We start from the raw sequence: 14379 nt of genomic DNA, 5'->3' as shown, positions 1-14379 counted from the left end.
GCTTAGGTTTCAAAATGGCTTTCTCGTCTCCAGTGGCGGCTTATGGCCTCTGCTGGGACATTTACTTTCTGAGCTTCTCTAAATTCTCTGGGCTTTTTTTAAAGAATTCTAGTAAGCTGATTAGGACCCACCCTGAATGGGTGGGGTCACATCTTTACGGAAACAACCTAATCAAAGGTTCTCACACAACAATGGGTCTCTCCCCACAAGCTTGGATTAAAAGAACATGCTTTTCTGGGGTACAAAACAGTTTCAAACCAGTACATACAGTTTTACCTAAAAAGTCTTCGGTTCTTCAAGATTTTTTGTACCATGCACAAATCAGGAAGTAATTAAAGTAGTTTAATGTTTGGGAATATATAATACAATTAATTCTTTCAATGAAACCGTCATGACAGAACTGTAGAATTCCACACATGATTGTGTAGGTATGAATAACAGAGAGAATGCTATGAACTGCATATCTGTGAAAAGATTTTCTGGAACTAGCAGTATAGAATTGAGAGGGTCGTTTCTAGAACAACTTGCACCATAATATTAATAATTGGCATGTTGAGTTCAGCGCATACAAAATAAGGAGGTCTAGAAAAGTAACTAAACAGAATGGAAACAATAGAGTCGGAGAGAATGGGAGCCACCAGAAAGCATTGCAAGGGAGATGTTCAAAGTTCATTCTAAACTCCAGAAAACCCTAGCTGTAAATGTGCGCAAACATATTTTTATATAGATGTAGCATTTGGGTAAATAAGTGGATTGAAAATAATTTCCTACCCCCCTGTTTTAGACATTATATTGAAATAGCTAGTTCATGAAATGTATATGGGAGTTCTGTGAGTAAAAATGCTCTATAACCTATTAGTTTCTTTATGCACAATGTTAAAAAATTGAATAGGTTTTTATATGGATTTCTAAGAAATTTAATATGCAAAACTTTCACATTGCAAATCTTACAGGGGTATATAACGGCAATGTATCAAAAGTTGTTTACCTTAAAGTATACATGGGGTAAGAGCTTCACAGTATATAATTTGAATTAGTACAATCAATTATGGATAAAATAGTGATGGTACGTGATGGATGATATTTTAAAGTATTTGCCAAATAGTTTCACTATAATTAAGACCAAAAATCTCTTTATTTTTTGCCCTTTACTTGGATGAAAAGACTTATTTATAGCATACAAGGTACACTATATGATAATGAAACAGTGAAGGGATAATAAACTTAACTTATGACTAATATTGTTGAAATGTTTTATTGTTCTTTATACTGTTTGTATCTATTTCTATTCATATTAGTCTTCTATTCATTATTGGTTATAATAACTATAGTACTGAACATTGTTCTTTAACATTTTTAAATTTTATATCTCAATTGTTATAAAACAATTGCACAGAAGAAGAAAATATCATTTATCTGATTTGAAATATGAAGATTATTGAAAGATGAGAAAATAGACACAACTAAAGGGGAACTACTTACTAATGTAAACAAAGAACTAATGTAACCTAATATCATACCTTTTTATTCCCTTGATATTGGCTTTGGGACATCTGCTTTATTAGGCAGTTTGAGAGCAATTACTTCAAAATCCTTCAAACAATATTATATTTAGCGTTTAGTTTGTAATAGTCACTCATGCTTTTTGGTTACTGACAAGGAGTTTTCTTCCTATCTAGAGGCAGTCATTTCACTTTTAGAAATGAAGCCTTATTCAACAATGGTGTATTACTGCTGATGTAGAAAACTTTACTCCTGTTTCTAGAGGTACAGCTTCAGTACTAAGACTATTTTATGCAGCAAACATAGAAGACAGCTGACCACAGAGACTGGTTTACCAAGTGCTCATACTAGAGGCCAGGCACATTTTGGCTATTCAAGATATCCTTTCTGCTTTCCTTTTCTGCATTTTAATTTTATACCTCAAGAATCTTTTATTCTTTTCTTAAGAAAAGGCTCAGTACACTTTTCACTTAATACTTTTATCCTGACAGAATTTGAAGTAGCAAATTGATTCTTAAATAAAATGCCATTTATATGAAATATATACCTATTTGAAATATTTTTATATATACCCCTTCTCTTCTTATAAGCAAATAGGAGGTTTATGATCTGCATTTTTCATGCTTTCTAGAAATACTCAAATTAAAAAAATAAATATCATTCATCGGAATAACTCCACAACTAAAGCAAATAACTTTCTATGCGAAATTCATATGGGGAAAGATCCTCAAGGCTCCTGAAAGCCTTGATGCTAATTATAAAATATTTATTAAAGTAAATTGAAGTGGAATTAATGACAATAAATTAGAAAATTAAGTCCATTTTAGCCTTATATTCTATAAGAAAAATATAGTCACTGAAATGTAGGTATTTGCAGGATAAAGTTAAATTACATTTAAATCATAGTAACACATTATAGCTTGATTGAAACCATATTATTCTGGCATGAAGTAAAATTTTTAGAACTATTGTTACTATCAGAAAACACGGTCCTAACTAGTCAGGTCCGCCTGACCCTGCATCAGAGAGAGGATCAGAGCTCTCTGTTTTGGTGAGAAGGTGAGCTGATTGAAGATGCGTCATTAAGGAACTGGAGGAAAAACTTTCTAAGACCACTTAGGAGTAGAAGGGTAGTTTAGGCTTTTATATTGCAAACAAAGAAATGGGAAAGGTACAAAAGAAAGCAGAAAAAAATTAAAAAAAAACAAAAAAACTAAGAGTCATAGCATTCAGTAAAATCGACTAGGGTTTACTTGCTTCATTTTACTTGGTCAGCATATCCTCTTACCTGGCAGGCCCTTCTTTCTTTGTTGACCACATGGTGCTTTGCCTTCATCCTTCAAGAAGAGGAGGAAGGTATGATATGAGTTCATATGATGTTTCATTCCTGCAAGCAGAGCAAGGGAGGGCTTCTGAAAATAGAGAGTAAGCTTTTTTAATTGAGATAAGACCAAACAGCAAACTATTTCAACAAGGGCTTTTTATGCTTAAAATAAATTCAAGGCTGTCAGAGTGAACTGATTATACCAAACAGTTTGTTAGCTACTGAAGACTATACTAACCACTTTCCAGCTAAAGAATCATGCTGGGTATCTTTTATTTATCCAGCTATCAGTTAAATTATCAGAACATAATCCTAATACAATTGTAATTTAATCTAAATATGTTTCATCTATATATACAGGTAAATATATACATACATATATCTTCAAAGAAATCTCGGGAATTAAATTTAGAGAGAAAACTAATATTAAAGTTTAGTATTCTCAAAGAATACTTTGTTGCACAATTTATGTCTGAGTAACACACTTGTAATTGATGAAAGTACATGTTAACAGTCCCTATGGTGCATAAGTAAAAAACAAAAAATATTTTTTTCGTGTTCAATTGGCTTTGTTCCATCATTCTGGCATATATTATCAAATATTTTCCATGTGTGAATAGGCACTTGGAGATTCGTATAGAAACAAAATTAAAATGAGAATATTCATTGTATAAATATATTCTATATCATGCATTTAAAGTACCTTAAGGAACACTGTCAAAGGGGATAAATTTCATTTAACTAGTGCATAAAATCTCTCTATTCATGCAAATAGCAACAATATGCTTTCTAAATTTACTTCAAGCTGATACAGATACTACTGATAACATATGAGCACTTGATTTCTATAGAATACAGATTATTTTAAAATTAATTTGGCACATTAAATTACTGTTCAAAGTAAATTTTAAATCTATACTTATTTCCTTCTTTTTCCTTATTTGGTGTCCATGATACTCATTTGTTCTCTTTTTGTTTGCTTGTTTTTCTCTCTCACCTTTTTATGTCTCTTCTCTAATCTGTTTTTCACCAGGATTCTCTCCCATCTCTTGCATTGAATTTTCCCTTTTATGTAAATGAAAGAAAAGAAAATTGTTCATTTTCATCTCTAACAGCTATCTAAGTTTTATCTGCAATTTTCACAAACAACAATATAGCAACAGTATCCAAAAACAAATAGATTCAAAATTGAATGGATAACATCCGATTTCAATTTGTGTTCTTTTCTTCATCTCTCGCTCATCTTAATGTCACCATAATCCTTTTAGTCACATATGTTGCAATCCTGAGAGCCTCTTAGGTAATACCTCCCCTTTACTCCCTACATTCCGTGAGTTTTCAAAACCATCTACTTTAACTTGATGCCTTGTCATTTCTAACCATTTCTTTCTTTGTCAAGCATTTTCATCTTTTCAAACCCATTACCTTCTAATTGATATTCCTATTCCCCAAGCTTCTTCTGTTCCACTTTTTCTCCATGCACAGTTGTCAGTTTTTGAAGGCTAATCCCATGCACATTATGTTTTCCTCCAAAAGCTTATTTTGAAAACTTAATTTCCATATGAGATATATATTTGTTATAGTGCTATGCTGCGTTCTTCACAAGTCATGTAGTGATAAAAGCAAGATGTAAAAAGTGTGTGCAGCGTACTACTAAATATCTTATACTAAAAAATGGAAGAAGAAACTATATTTTTTAAAATCATTTTCTAGGAATGGAAAGTGACAGGATAAAGGGTAACAGAAGCTAAACTTCTTAGAATATACCTCATTTTGTATATTTCTCTTCAGAATCAGGTAAATAATTTATAGAATTACAAAACCTTTAATTTGTAGAAATCCTAATAATGTAAAATAAAATGGGGCATGAGACTAAACCCTAATCCTACTGGTATGGCATCACATCATGGAGTTGGACTCTTCCAAGTGACTGTAGAATGGTTTAGTTTTATATCACAGCGGTATATACAATAAGGATAAAAGGAAAGAAAACTGAAAGAAAAAAAGCTCTTCCATTTTATTGATAATAGTGTCGTTGGTATTACAATTCTGAGATTATTTTATGTATTGTGTGGGTTAATTCCAATGAATAATCATGTCTTTGTCTCTTAAAACCAAGGTTTCTAAAGTAGTATAAAGAAACTGCAAATAAATGATTAACGGTATTATGTTAAAGCCCTGCAGATCTTAAGCTAACATCAGTGTGAACAATGTTGCATTTTGTCTTTTAAAAATACGTATTTCTTAGATTTTTCTTTAAGAAAAGATTACCAAGAGTAACATTAAACCCATAGGGATGAGTAACTCTCATAGTCAGAATTGGGATTTCTAATTACTGTTCCCTACTAAGAGCATCTAAGTCTCCTTGAGACTATTAGATTTCAGGTCCAAGACAGGCATGTACGAAATGAGTCTTGAACATCTTATCATAGCAGAAACAAAGAAATAAAACTCATTATGAAAGTCATGCCTAAAGGAATCAAAATCCAAAAGGAATAAATTATGATTGGCTATAGAAGTGACTGTTGGAGAATCAATAAGGATACTAACTGTACTAGTTTGAAAATCAGCAAATATTTACAAATAAGTACAAAATAAAATTCTCTTATATCTGCCTGTTAGCTATCATTCACCTTTATCTCTTTTCCCAGCTCCAACACCAACCCACCAACTTTCTTTAGATGGCAGAGAAGTCCTCTGTCTCTCATCCAGTCCCTACAAAATGCAAAGGCTACCTGAACACCCACACAAAGAAGTATTGGGCCTCTCTCCCTCTGGTGGAGAGCCTCAGATTAGAAGCAGTCTTACAGGTCAGCTTGATAAAGCCTACCTTTCCTTTTGTGTAAGTGGGAGGAAACTGAGGTTCAGAGAAGGGAGAAGACTGAGGTTAAGCAGGTGTAATAGAATCAAGAGTAAAACTCCAGAGGCCCAAAGTGAATTTAAAGGGCATTGATGACATGATGCCAGGTCAGCCAATGCATAGGCACTAGAGAGAGATGCCAGGAGCTTTGAGTCCCTAGGTCCATGCGTCCACCAACAAGATTCAGTATGATCCAACTCCCAGTCAACTCCTGTTTATCTGGGGTTCTAAAACTATAGTCTATCAGAGGCCGCAGGACCCACTGACGTTATCTATTCCGACCCATCACGGTTCACATAGGGAAATGGAAAAACAGTGCCAGGTCTTTCTCCCAAACCCACAATAAAAACAAGTAGGGTGCGGGTGGGGAGATAATCAAGTCTTCATTCTGGGTTTCCAATATGATGAGAATCTCAGGTAAATAAATTAGTCAATGAAACTTTATCTTCATAGGAATATTCTAGAAAATAAATAAAAATCAAAGAATTTGAACATCACTGTTGTGCAATATCTGAGTAAATAACAGATCTAGCAATGATCTGTATTACTGGTTGATAATGTCACAGAAAGGTGGGCAACCAGACATTTATATCTCCCAAATGAAAGTACACAGAACTTTTGGCAAGCAGAGTTTGCAAAAATAAACTAATGTAGTTATGATTAAAGCTCTACATCTAACTACTAAGTTGTAAGAAACTATATTTTGGCTACAATCAACAGAATCCAGACTGGTAACTATTTTTTTTCAATAAAACATTGTAAGAAAATTAAAAGAGATGAAGGAGAATGCGAAACTTTAAAAATATTTAAGAGCCATTTCTCCAAATCACAATGTATGGAAATTTCTGAAACAATGATTCAAAGAAGCTGTTTTAAGAAAAGATATTTGAAGACACTTAAAAATTAATGTTGGGCAGTGCAATGGCGGCTCAGTGGCAAGAATTCTCGCCTGCCACTGAAGGGACTGGATAAGAGGCAGAGGACTTCTTGAACTGGAGACCCAGGTTTGATTCCTGGAGCCTGCTCATACCAAAAAAAAAAAAAGTTGATGTTTGGGTGATAATAGTATTAGAGTTTTTTTTTTAGCATGCATATAATATAGAAATGTATATTGAATTTTTTTTAGGTTAAAATGATGGTTTACATAAAGTTTATTTCAGGTTAAATGATGTTTTATTTAAAATGATGGATATACTTTATTAAAGTTGGGAATAGGTATGTTATAGTATGATACCAAATTCTTTATAGGTCTGAAATTTTCTAAATAAGAAGTATCTAAAATATGATTTCCTTATTCCTATTATCCTCTGTTCTTAGAAAAACTACATCTCCCATCACTGTACATTTAATTCTCATCCATTCCATTTGTACCAGCTTTTAAGTAAAATTAATATGGACAGCCTTTCACCTCAGAGTTGAGACATTTCTCTTCAGTGCAAAATGGTAATAATAGTATCTGCTACATATAATGAGCACATTGACTAGGTTAGATAACACATAGAGCATTTCGGATCACAGGAGGATTCATTTTGCTACGATTCTCCTTTGTTCCAATTTTTATTTCTCATGAAAAGAGATCTTAGTGTATCAATCTTTTGTCTGAAACAAAATGAGCACTTGTTCTGCCAAATCAACACTTTTGTATCAAAGTCATACTAATACTAAAAAGTGGAAGCCATAAACTATATAAATATCTCTGGGTTTTTGTAACACTTAATAAGATGCAAAGAAGTTATGACTCCCTAAAGTGTTTCTGCAAAATTAATGCCATGTTGAACCATCTCTGTCAGAGATGGCACAGGCTTAATGACCAGCATTCCCCTATCTGCCCATACTCTGCGCATCCTCACAAGGGCTGTCATACAAGATAAATGTCACCTGCACTGCTGTGCACCTCTCAAACCTAGTTCCTGAAATAGGGAAGGCAAGGGATATATTCTCAGTAGGGTATAGGAGAAAAAGACAAACCATGTATCACTAAAATCATATAGCCACTGGGAAAAGAGAAGAAAACAATGGGTTTCAACCAAAGTTCATAAAAGGAAGCACAATATTTGGGGCCGAACAATAAGTACACAATTTGCAATTTTGCAACTAATTTTGATTTAGTTGGTTCTAGCGAAAGTGTTAGGTAGAGGTGAAGAAGCCTTTTCTTTGTGTGTAGACAGGCTCTGAATGACAAGGGACAGTCTGGAAGAGAAAGACTGGATTAAAGAAGAGAGAAGACCTGTTCAGACACTGTGCCTGGCCAGGGCAAGAGAGAGACTTGAGAATGGAGCATGAGCTGATTTTATTTATTTGAAAAATATTTAGAGAGCAAAGCAGTGAGGCTCTGAACTCAGAAAATGCTGATATGGATGCTAGTATTGACAGTCTTATCCAAGAATACCTCAGGCCTGGCTACAGAGTCAGTTACAGGGAGTGCTTGTATCAGTGCTGTGCTGAAAAGGAAGTGATAAGCCAGAAAATGCAAAACGAAGCAGTAAAGAGAGAGCCGTGAAAAGTCATGATTCGACAAAAGCGCTAAATGTCAGTGGGTAGAAAGGAAACAGGAAGCAGGAGCATTGATGGTGAGGATTATTTATTTATTATTCTTTTCTGATTAAAAGAAATACTTATAATTGAAAAACATTTCTATGTAAAAAACAGAAAAGGAAAAATATACATCAGTATACTGGTTCATGAAAATCAATGACATAAATTCACAAAACTCCTCAGCTAGAAGGATTTAATATTAATCATAAGGGGAGCAAATAATTTTAAAATAATTGAATGGCACGAAATAAATCAGATGGAAGAAATATCTGACACATTGCCTCGAATGGTTCAAGCCTCTAGGCCTTGTGTCATGACTAGTTTTTGCCCTTCCATTATCCCAACAGATTATTATACCTCTGTATAATATGACTATTGTTTGCATTCTTTTTATTACAGGACATAATTTCTTCAACTATGAATTAAAAAGAAAATTCCCTTGTAGAATTCTACTCAGAATTGCTATAATCTTCCTAAACATGTGGCTTACTGTGAGACAAAGCTGGGGTCCTTAGTTTCAATTCTGCTTATCATATTAGTGACTCAAACAACATGCTGCCTTAAAATATTTGCTTTACAGAGGAGAAATATTGAGCCACCATTTATTATCTGCTTCCTTTTATAGCCATGACTGCCACTTAATTCCACCAATTCACATTGTTAAACAATAATAAAAAAAAAAAGCAAAATCATGATTGCATTACTTGTCTAGTATTGCTGAATATATTACCACCCGCCACAAATTTAGTTGCCTTACAACAACACACACATTTATTATCTCACAGCCATGGCTTATCTGAATCTCATAAGGCTGCAATCCAGGTGTCAGCCACACTGAGTTTTGATCTGGGGGCTTGACTGTGGACAGATATGCACCAAAGCTCATTCAGGTTGTGGTGAGAGGTGATTTCCTTATGCCTGTGTGACTGAGGCTCCTGCTGTAGGCTGGCTCTTGGCTAAAGGCCACCCTCATGCTCTAAAGCCAGTCCTTGATTCCAGAGTCCTCAGGCAGGTTCATGCCACATGGGCTTCCTCCACGTGATTGCTTATTTCATCAAGACAGCAATGGTAAACTCTCATTCCAGTCTGGGTCTGCTAAGCAGAAGTTCTATGTACCCTAATATAATCACAGGCGTAGAATCCCATTACTTTTGCCATATACCGTTGGTTAGAAGCAAGTCATGGGTCTGGCTGCGCTCAAGGGGATGGGATTAAATGATGGTGTAGACCCTAGAAAGTGGGACATCATTGGGGAACAAAGTAGAATCTATCACAACAATTTCCACTCAAATATAAATGGCTCATATGTGAAAGATTTTATTTAATTCATTAAATAACAGGAAACCAGTGCACAAGGTATTTCAATTGGTTCAGAGTGGAAGTCAAAGCACAAAATTTATATAGTAAGAAAAGTAATATTGACTTACAAAATAAATGCAAAAACTCACAAAATTGTTCATTAGCACCAGGACAATCATCAAATGCTTTTCACCAGATGCAATTCAGATTCCCAGGGAAAAATAATCATTTGTATGGCACCCAATTTTGAAAGCTGGTAATACTGTAGCTCAAAAGACAACTGATGGTAGAATAGTTCAAAAGCAAAGAAAGGTGCAGACCCTTCCATTAAATCAGATGACCCAGCAGAAAAGGAAAACAGATCAGGAGAGCTTCCATACATTTCAAAATTCTTCAGATTTTTTTCTCTGTAGTCCCCAACCATGATTAGAATAACCTCACGATAGATAATTTTTACTGTACAATAAGGCTGCTGTCATTTGTTTTGGCTTATTATTTACATAGGTGTAATACAAATATTAATTACATAGCTCTCCTTGTAATGTTGTTTCAAATCAAAAGCCATACAGTATTGAAAAACTAATAAGGTCAAGCAAAACTAACTTCTGTTTAGACGTTTCTATAAGGAATCTGAGACTGGGCTTTTAAAATGTCTCTATTATTTGCAATATTGAGACCAGGAAACCAAGCCCCCCAAACCTCTTTCCACCAGATTTCGCATACTACACCTATAAATTTAAGTGAATTCAACCATTATAGAGGTCCTCAAAATATCCTAAATTTCCTGGCATGCCACAAAGTGACCTTCATTACCACCTCGCAGGCTGAGACCCTGTAAACCAGGCATCAGGCCAGCTTTTCTAGGAGGGCTTTGTAGCATTTGCTCCATAATTTCACCTAACCTGGATTTCTTGAAATGCTTCTCATCTCTGAAGACATAAGCATCGTTCTAAAACATGACACTCCACCAAAGCCTTAGGTGCATGACCAATTTGTTCAATTATATCCATGGAAAAAGAAGGACAAATGCCTACTGAACCTACATAAATAACTATATTGGCATGAAAAATAAGGATATTTAATGAGATTTCTGATTTCTGGAATGTCAGGGAGAGTCATTTCAGTTTACAAAAAAAGCAGAGTCACTAAATTTGTATGGGATAGAAAAAGCTTAAGAAGACAGATAAAGAGCTTCCTAATATACACGAAAAATAGGACATTAACATAACATGAACCATATTCCAACCAACTTATCACAATACAAATCCATCATCAATTTATTCAGTCCTTTGTATTTAACACTTGTGCTGCTGCAGCGTGGTTTAGCCTGAACCTATAACGTGAAACTCTCTGCTTCTTCACTAAAAGGAGTCCTAAAAATCCTCATTTAGTTCAAAGATACAGTCTGACTTTTTTTTTAAATGACGAAAGCTCAAATTCTGTACAGAGGAATTTATTTATTTTTTCTTCCTTTTTTGGCATGGGCAGGCACCGAAAATTGAACCCGGGTCTCCGGCATGGCGGGCGAGAACTCTGCTTCCGGAGCCACAGTGGTCTGTCCTAAGAATCTATTTTTGAAGTGTTGATATTTGGAAGATATACGGAGCATTTCCTGGGGGCTTCTTTGACGAAGACATATTCTGACCAGTAGGTGACAGCAGAGTGTCCAGCATATAGCAATCTAAAACCAAAAGTTTTATGATAGAGACAAAGGCTTATAGTTATTTTTGTTACTAATAATCTTCAAATGTAAAAGATATGATTGGCATTCATAATAAGAATAATACGACTCTCAAGGAAATTTGATTGTTCCCATGCCATGAAGAATAAGCATAATAAAACTATTCCCAAGGAATTTCAGACAAAAATTTGCTGATGGTAATGACAGCCTATTTAAAATGAAGTCATCAATTGGTACTACATTATGTGATATGCTTTTACCGCTTTGCATTCCTATTATTGAAAATATTTAGAATGAAAGAGGTGTTTTTTTCTTTTTCAATAACAATAAAATATTACATTTTATTAAACAAAAATAAATGCTTTTAAATAAAACACTTTTACATTATTGTAAAATCATTGCTAATTTGTAGAAAATTGTATGCCTATTATCCATTATTGATGATTATTAATAACTTCTTTTTTTGTCAAAGTTTAAAATGCAAAGCATGCTGTGCATTTATTTTCTCAGTGCTTTTATAATTCTTTGTGAGAAGATTTTATGCAAATAACATCTTTCATAAGACTAAATGTTGAGATTTTAAAACATAAATGTTGCCTTGAAAAATTGCTGCCCATATTTTCCATCACAAATAAACAATTAGAAACAAGAATATATAATATTTTGCATACAAAAAAAACCAAGCAGATATCTGTTTGTTATCTGTACATTTGTTGGGGACACTATCATCCAGAATTTTATCTATTTTCTATCTATATTTTAATAATTCTTCCCTGCTAAATTTAATTTTTCAAATATACAGAATTTTTTTACCCCCTTTTCTGGGTCAGGCCCATATCAGGTATTGAATGTTTGCTCAAGTAATGAATGCTACTCTAAGTGCTACTCTAAGAGAACTGGAAAGTGTACAAAAATATATTATAATGGTAATTAACTTAAAGCATATCATCATATCTTTGACTCACTTTATTACTTCTGAAGTATGCCCATATTTTCCTTCAGTCCCTTAACAAATCTTGTGAAGAACATGAGAGCTTGTTTTTGCATTCCCTTTGTGATAAAATGTGCTTACTATCAAGATTGATATTATAAAACAGAATCCATTTGAATTTCTGATTCTTCCCAGATTTAAATTTTATGGAAAATACATTTCCTTCGACATATTTGCTTGCTGAGTGAAGGACGTTATAAGTAGCTTTTATGATTTTTTGTAAGATGAAAGGTTAACTTTTTATTATATATATTTTTTACATGGGCTGGCTCCAGGAATCAAACCCGTGTCTCTGGCATGGTAGGGGAAAACTCTGCCACTGAGACACTGTTGCCCGCCCAGGTTAACTTATTTTTAAAATATATTAGAGATTAGCTTTTTGCCCTGAATATTAATAAACATTTTTAATAAAAATAGTCTTGGGGAAAAAATATACAGAGCAACTCTAAAACTGCATTTATCAGTTTTTCTGTTTTCACCTTGTCTTCAAAATTATGAAAAACAAAAAGAATTACTTGCTAAAAATGTTTTAGATTGATTTTTTAATGAAAAAAGCTTCAAATTAATACACTTTAATTTTAATATTGTACTGTAATTTTAAAAATGTTATTCCTCAAAGCCCACCCAAGTTTAATAATTTAGGCAAGCTCGCCCAAGTTTAATAATTTAGGCAAATAAAATGGTAATATTAACCAATAGCTTTAGTTCAATAAAGTGACATAGTTACATTTTTAAGTAAGGTAAATCCATTTCAGTGTTTAAATATTATGTATTTTTCAAAACACTACAAGTTAGAAAAATAAACATGAAAAAATACAGAAAGAATATTTAATAAATTTGAAATATATTAATACATCTAAAATAGAAAGAGTAAAGAACATATTTTTATGGAAAAGCAATAGAAATGAAAAATAAGTTAAAAAGTGAATTCTGAAATTCAGACTGCAGAAATTTAAAAATATTTCACAAAGATTTTTATTTGTTGTGAAACATTGAATCACATCACTCCAAAAGGTCTGTTCAAGTCAAAACCCAAGTCCTGTGAGTGTGAACCCATTTTTTTATTTACAAACATTTTAATATACAAATATTGATATATTATTCGTTAAGGTGAGGATGTAAAGAATGTGGGTAGGCCTTAGTACAATATGGCTGAAGTCCTTATAAGCAGAGGGAATTTGGAAGCGGTCAGTCAGTAGAGGCCAGAGAAGAGAGAAAGTGCCATGTGCTAGAGGCAAAGATAGATCCACCACCGCAATGCTATGGGCTATGGGATAAAAATGGCCTGCCAAGTCCTTGATTTCAACTTTTAGCTTTCCAAACTGTAAGGCAATATATTCCTATTGCCTACCAATTAGGCTGTAGCATTTGTTATAGCAGCCAAGGCAAATTAAGACAAAATGAGCATTGAGATTACAAATGCAGAATAAAAACAGACTAACATATTCAAAACAATGCTATCAATATTATGGTATGTCATCAAAGTTTTATTCACAAGTTCACCAAATGCATTGCATATTTTAAGTATTAAGCACCATTATCAAGAACTTTAGAAGATGCTGTTATTCATAAAATCAGAACCTTCAGTAAGGTAAAAGGGACTGTGTTAGTTAGATTCAGTTGTCAACTTGGCCAGGTGAGCATACCTATTTCTGTTGCTGCAGACACAAACCAATGGTACGTGAATCTCATCTATTGCTAATTACATCTGCAGTCGGCTAGGAGGCGTGTCTGCTGCAATGAGTGACATTTGACTTAATTGGCTGGTGCTTAAATGAGAGAACGCAGTGTAGCACAGCCTAGCAGCTCAGCATTCCTCATCTCAGCACTAGCAGCTCAGCCCAGGCCTTTGGAGATGCAGAAAGAAGTCACCCCGGGGAAAGTTGTTGGAACCCAGGGACCTGGAGAGAAGACCAGCAGAGACCATCCTGTGCCTTCCCCGTAAGAAAGAACCTCAGTGGAAAGTTAGCTGCCTTTCCTCTGAAGAACCAACAAAATAAATACCCTTTTATTAAAAGCCAATCCATTTCTGGTGTGTTGCATTCTAGCAGCTAGCAAACCAGAACAGGGATCAAAAATAAATTCAAAAATAAAGTATAAAATATTGTTATATATATATATTTATATATATTATATGCCTAAAGTCTGAATATTTGGATAATCTAACCAAAGTGAAAAAAGAAACC

At 33.9% G+C, this 14379-nt stretch overlaps 1 long non-coding RNA gene across 5 annotated transcripts in view; it reads right to left on the bottom strand.

Moving 5' to 3' along the window:
* Positions 1-14379, bottom strand: part of LOC143654803 (uncharacterized) — a 296513-nt gene that overhangs the window by 173015 nt on the left and 109119 nt on the right. For 4 of the 5 annotated variants that reach the window (XR_013161970.1, XR_013161971.1, XR_013161972.1 and 1 more), the window contains 2 exons: positions 3825-3892; positions 2792-2890 (listed from right to left, as the gene is read on the bottom strand). This is a non-coding gene — a long non-coding RNA (uncharacterized LOC143654803). Of the gene's footprint in view, positions 1-2791; positions 2916-3824; positions 3893-14379 lie in introns of all 5 variants that reach the window. The other variant, XR_013161969.1, reaches the window with a different exon arrangement.

Source organism: Tamandua tetradactyla, chromosome 14, assembly GCF_023851605.1.
Source record: "Tamandua tetradactyla isolate mTamTet1 chromosome 14, mTamTet1.pri, whole genome shotgun sequence".
In the NCBI taxonomy this organism is placed as follows: Eukaryota; Metazoa; Chordata; class Mammalia; order Pilosa; family Myrmecophagidae; genus Tamandua; species Tamandua tetradactyla.
Note: the sequence above shows the minus strand (reverse complement) of the source record. Positions and strands in the feature narration are given on the sequence as shown.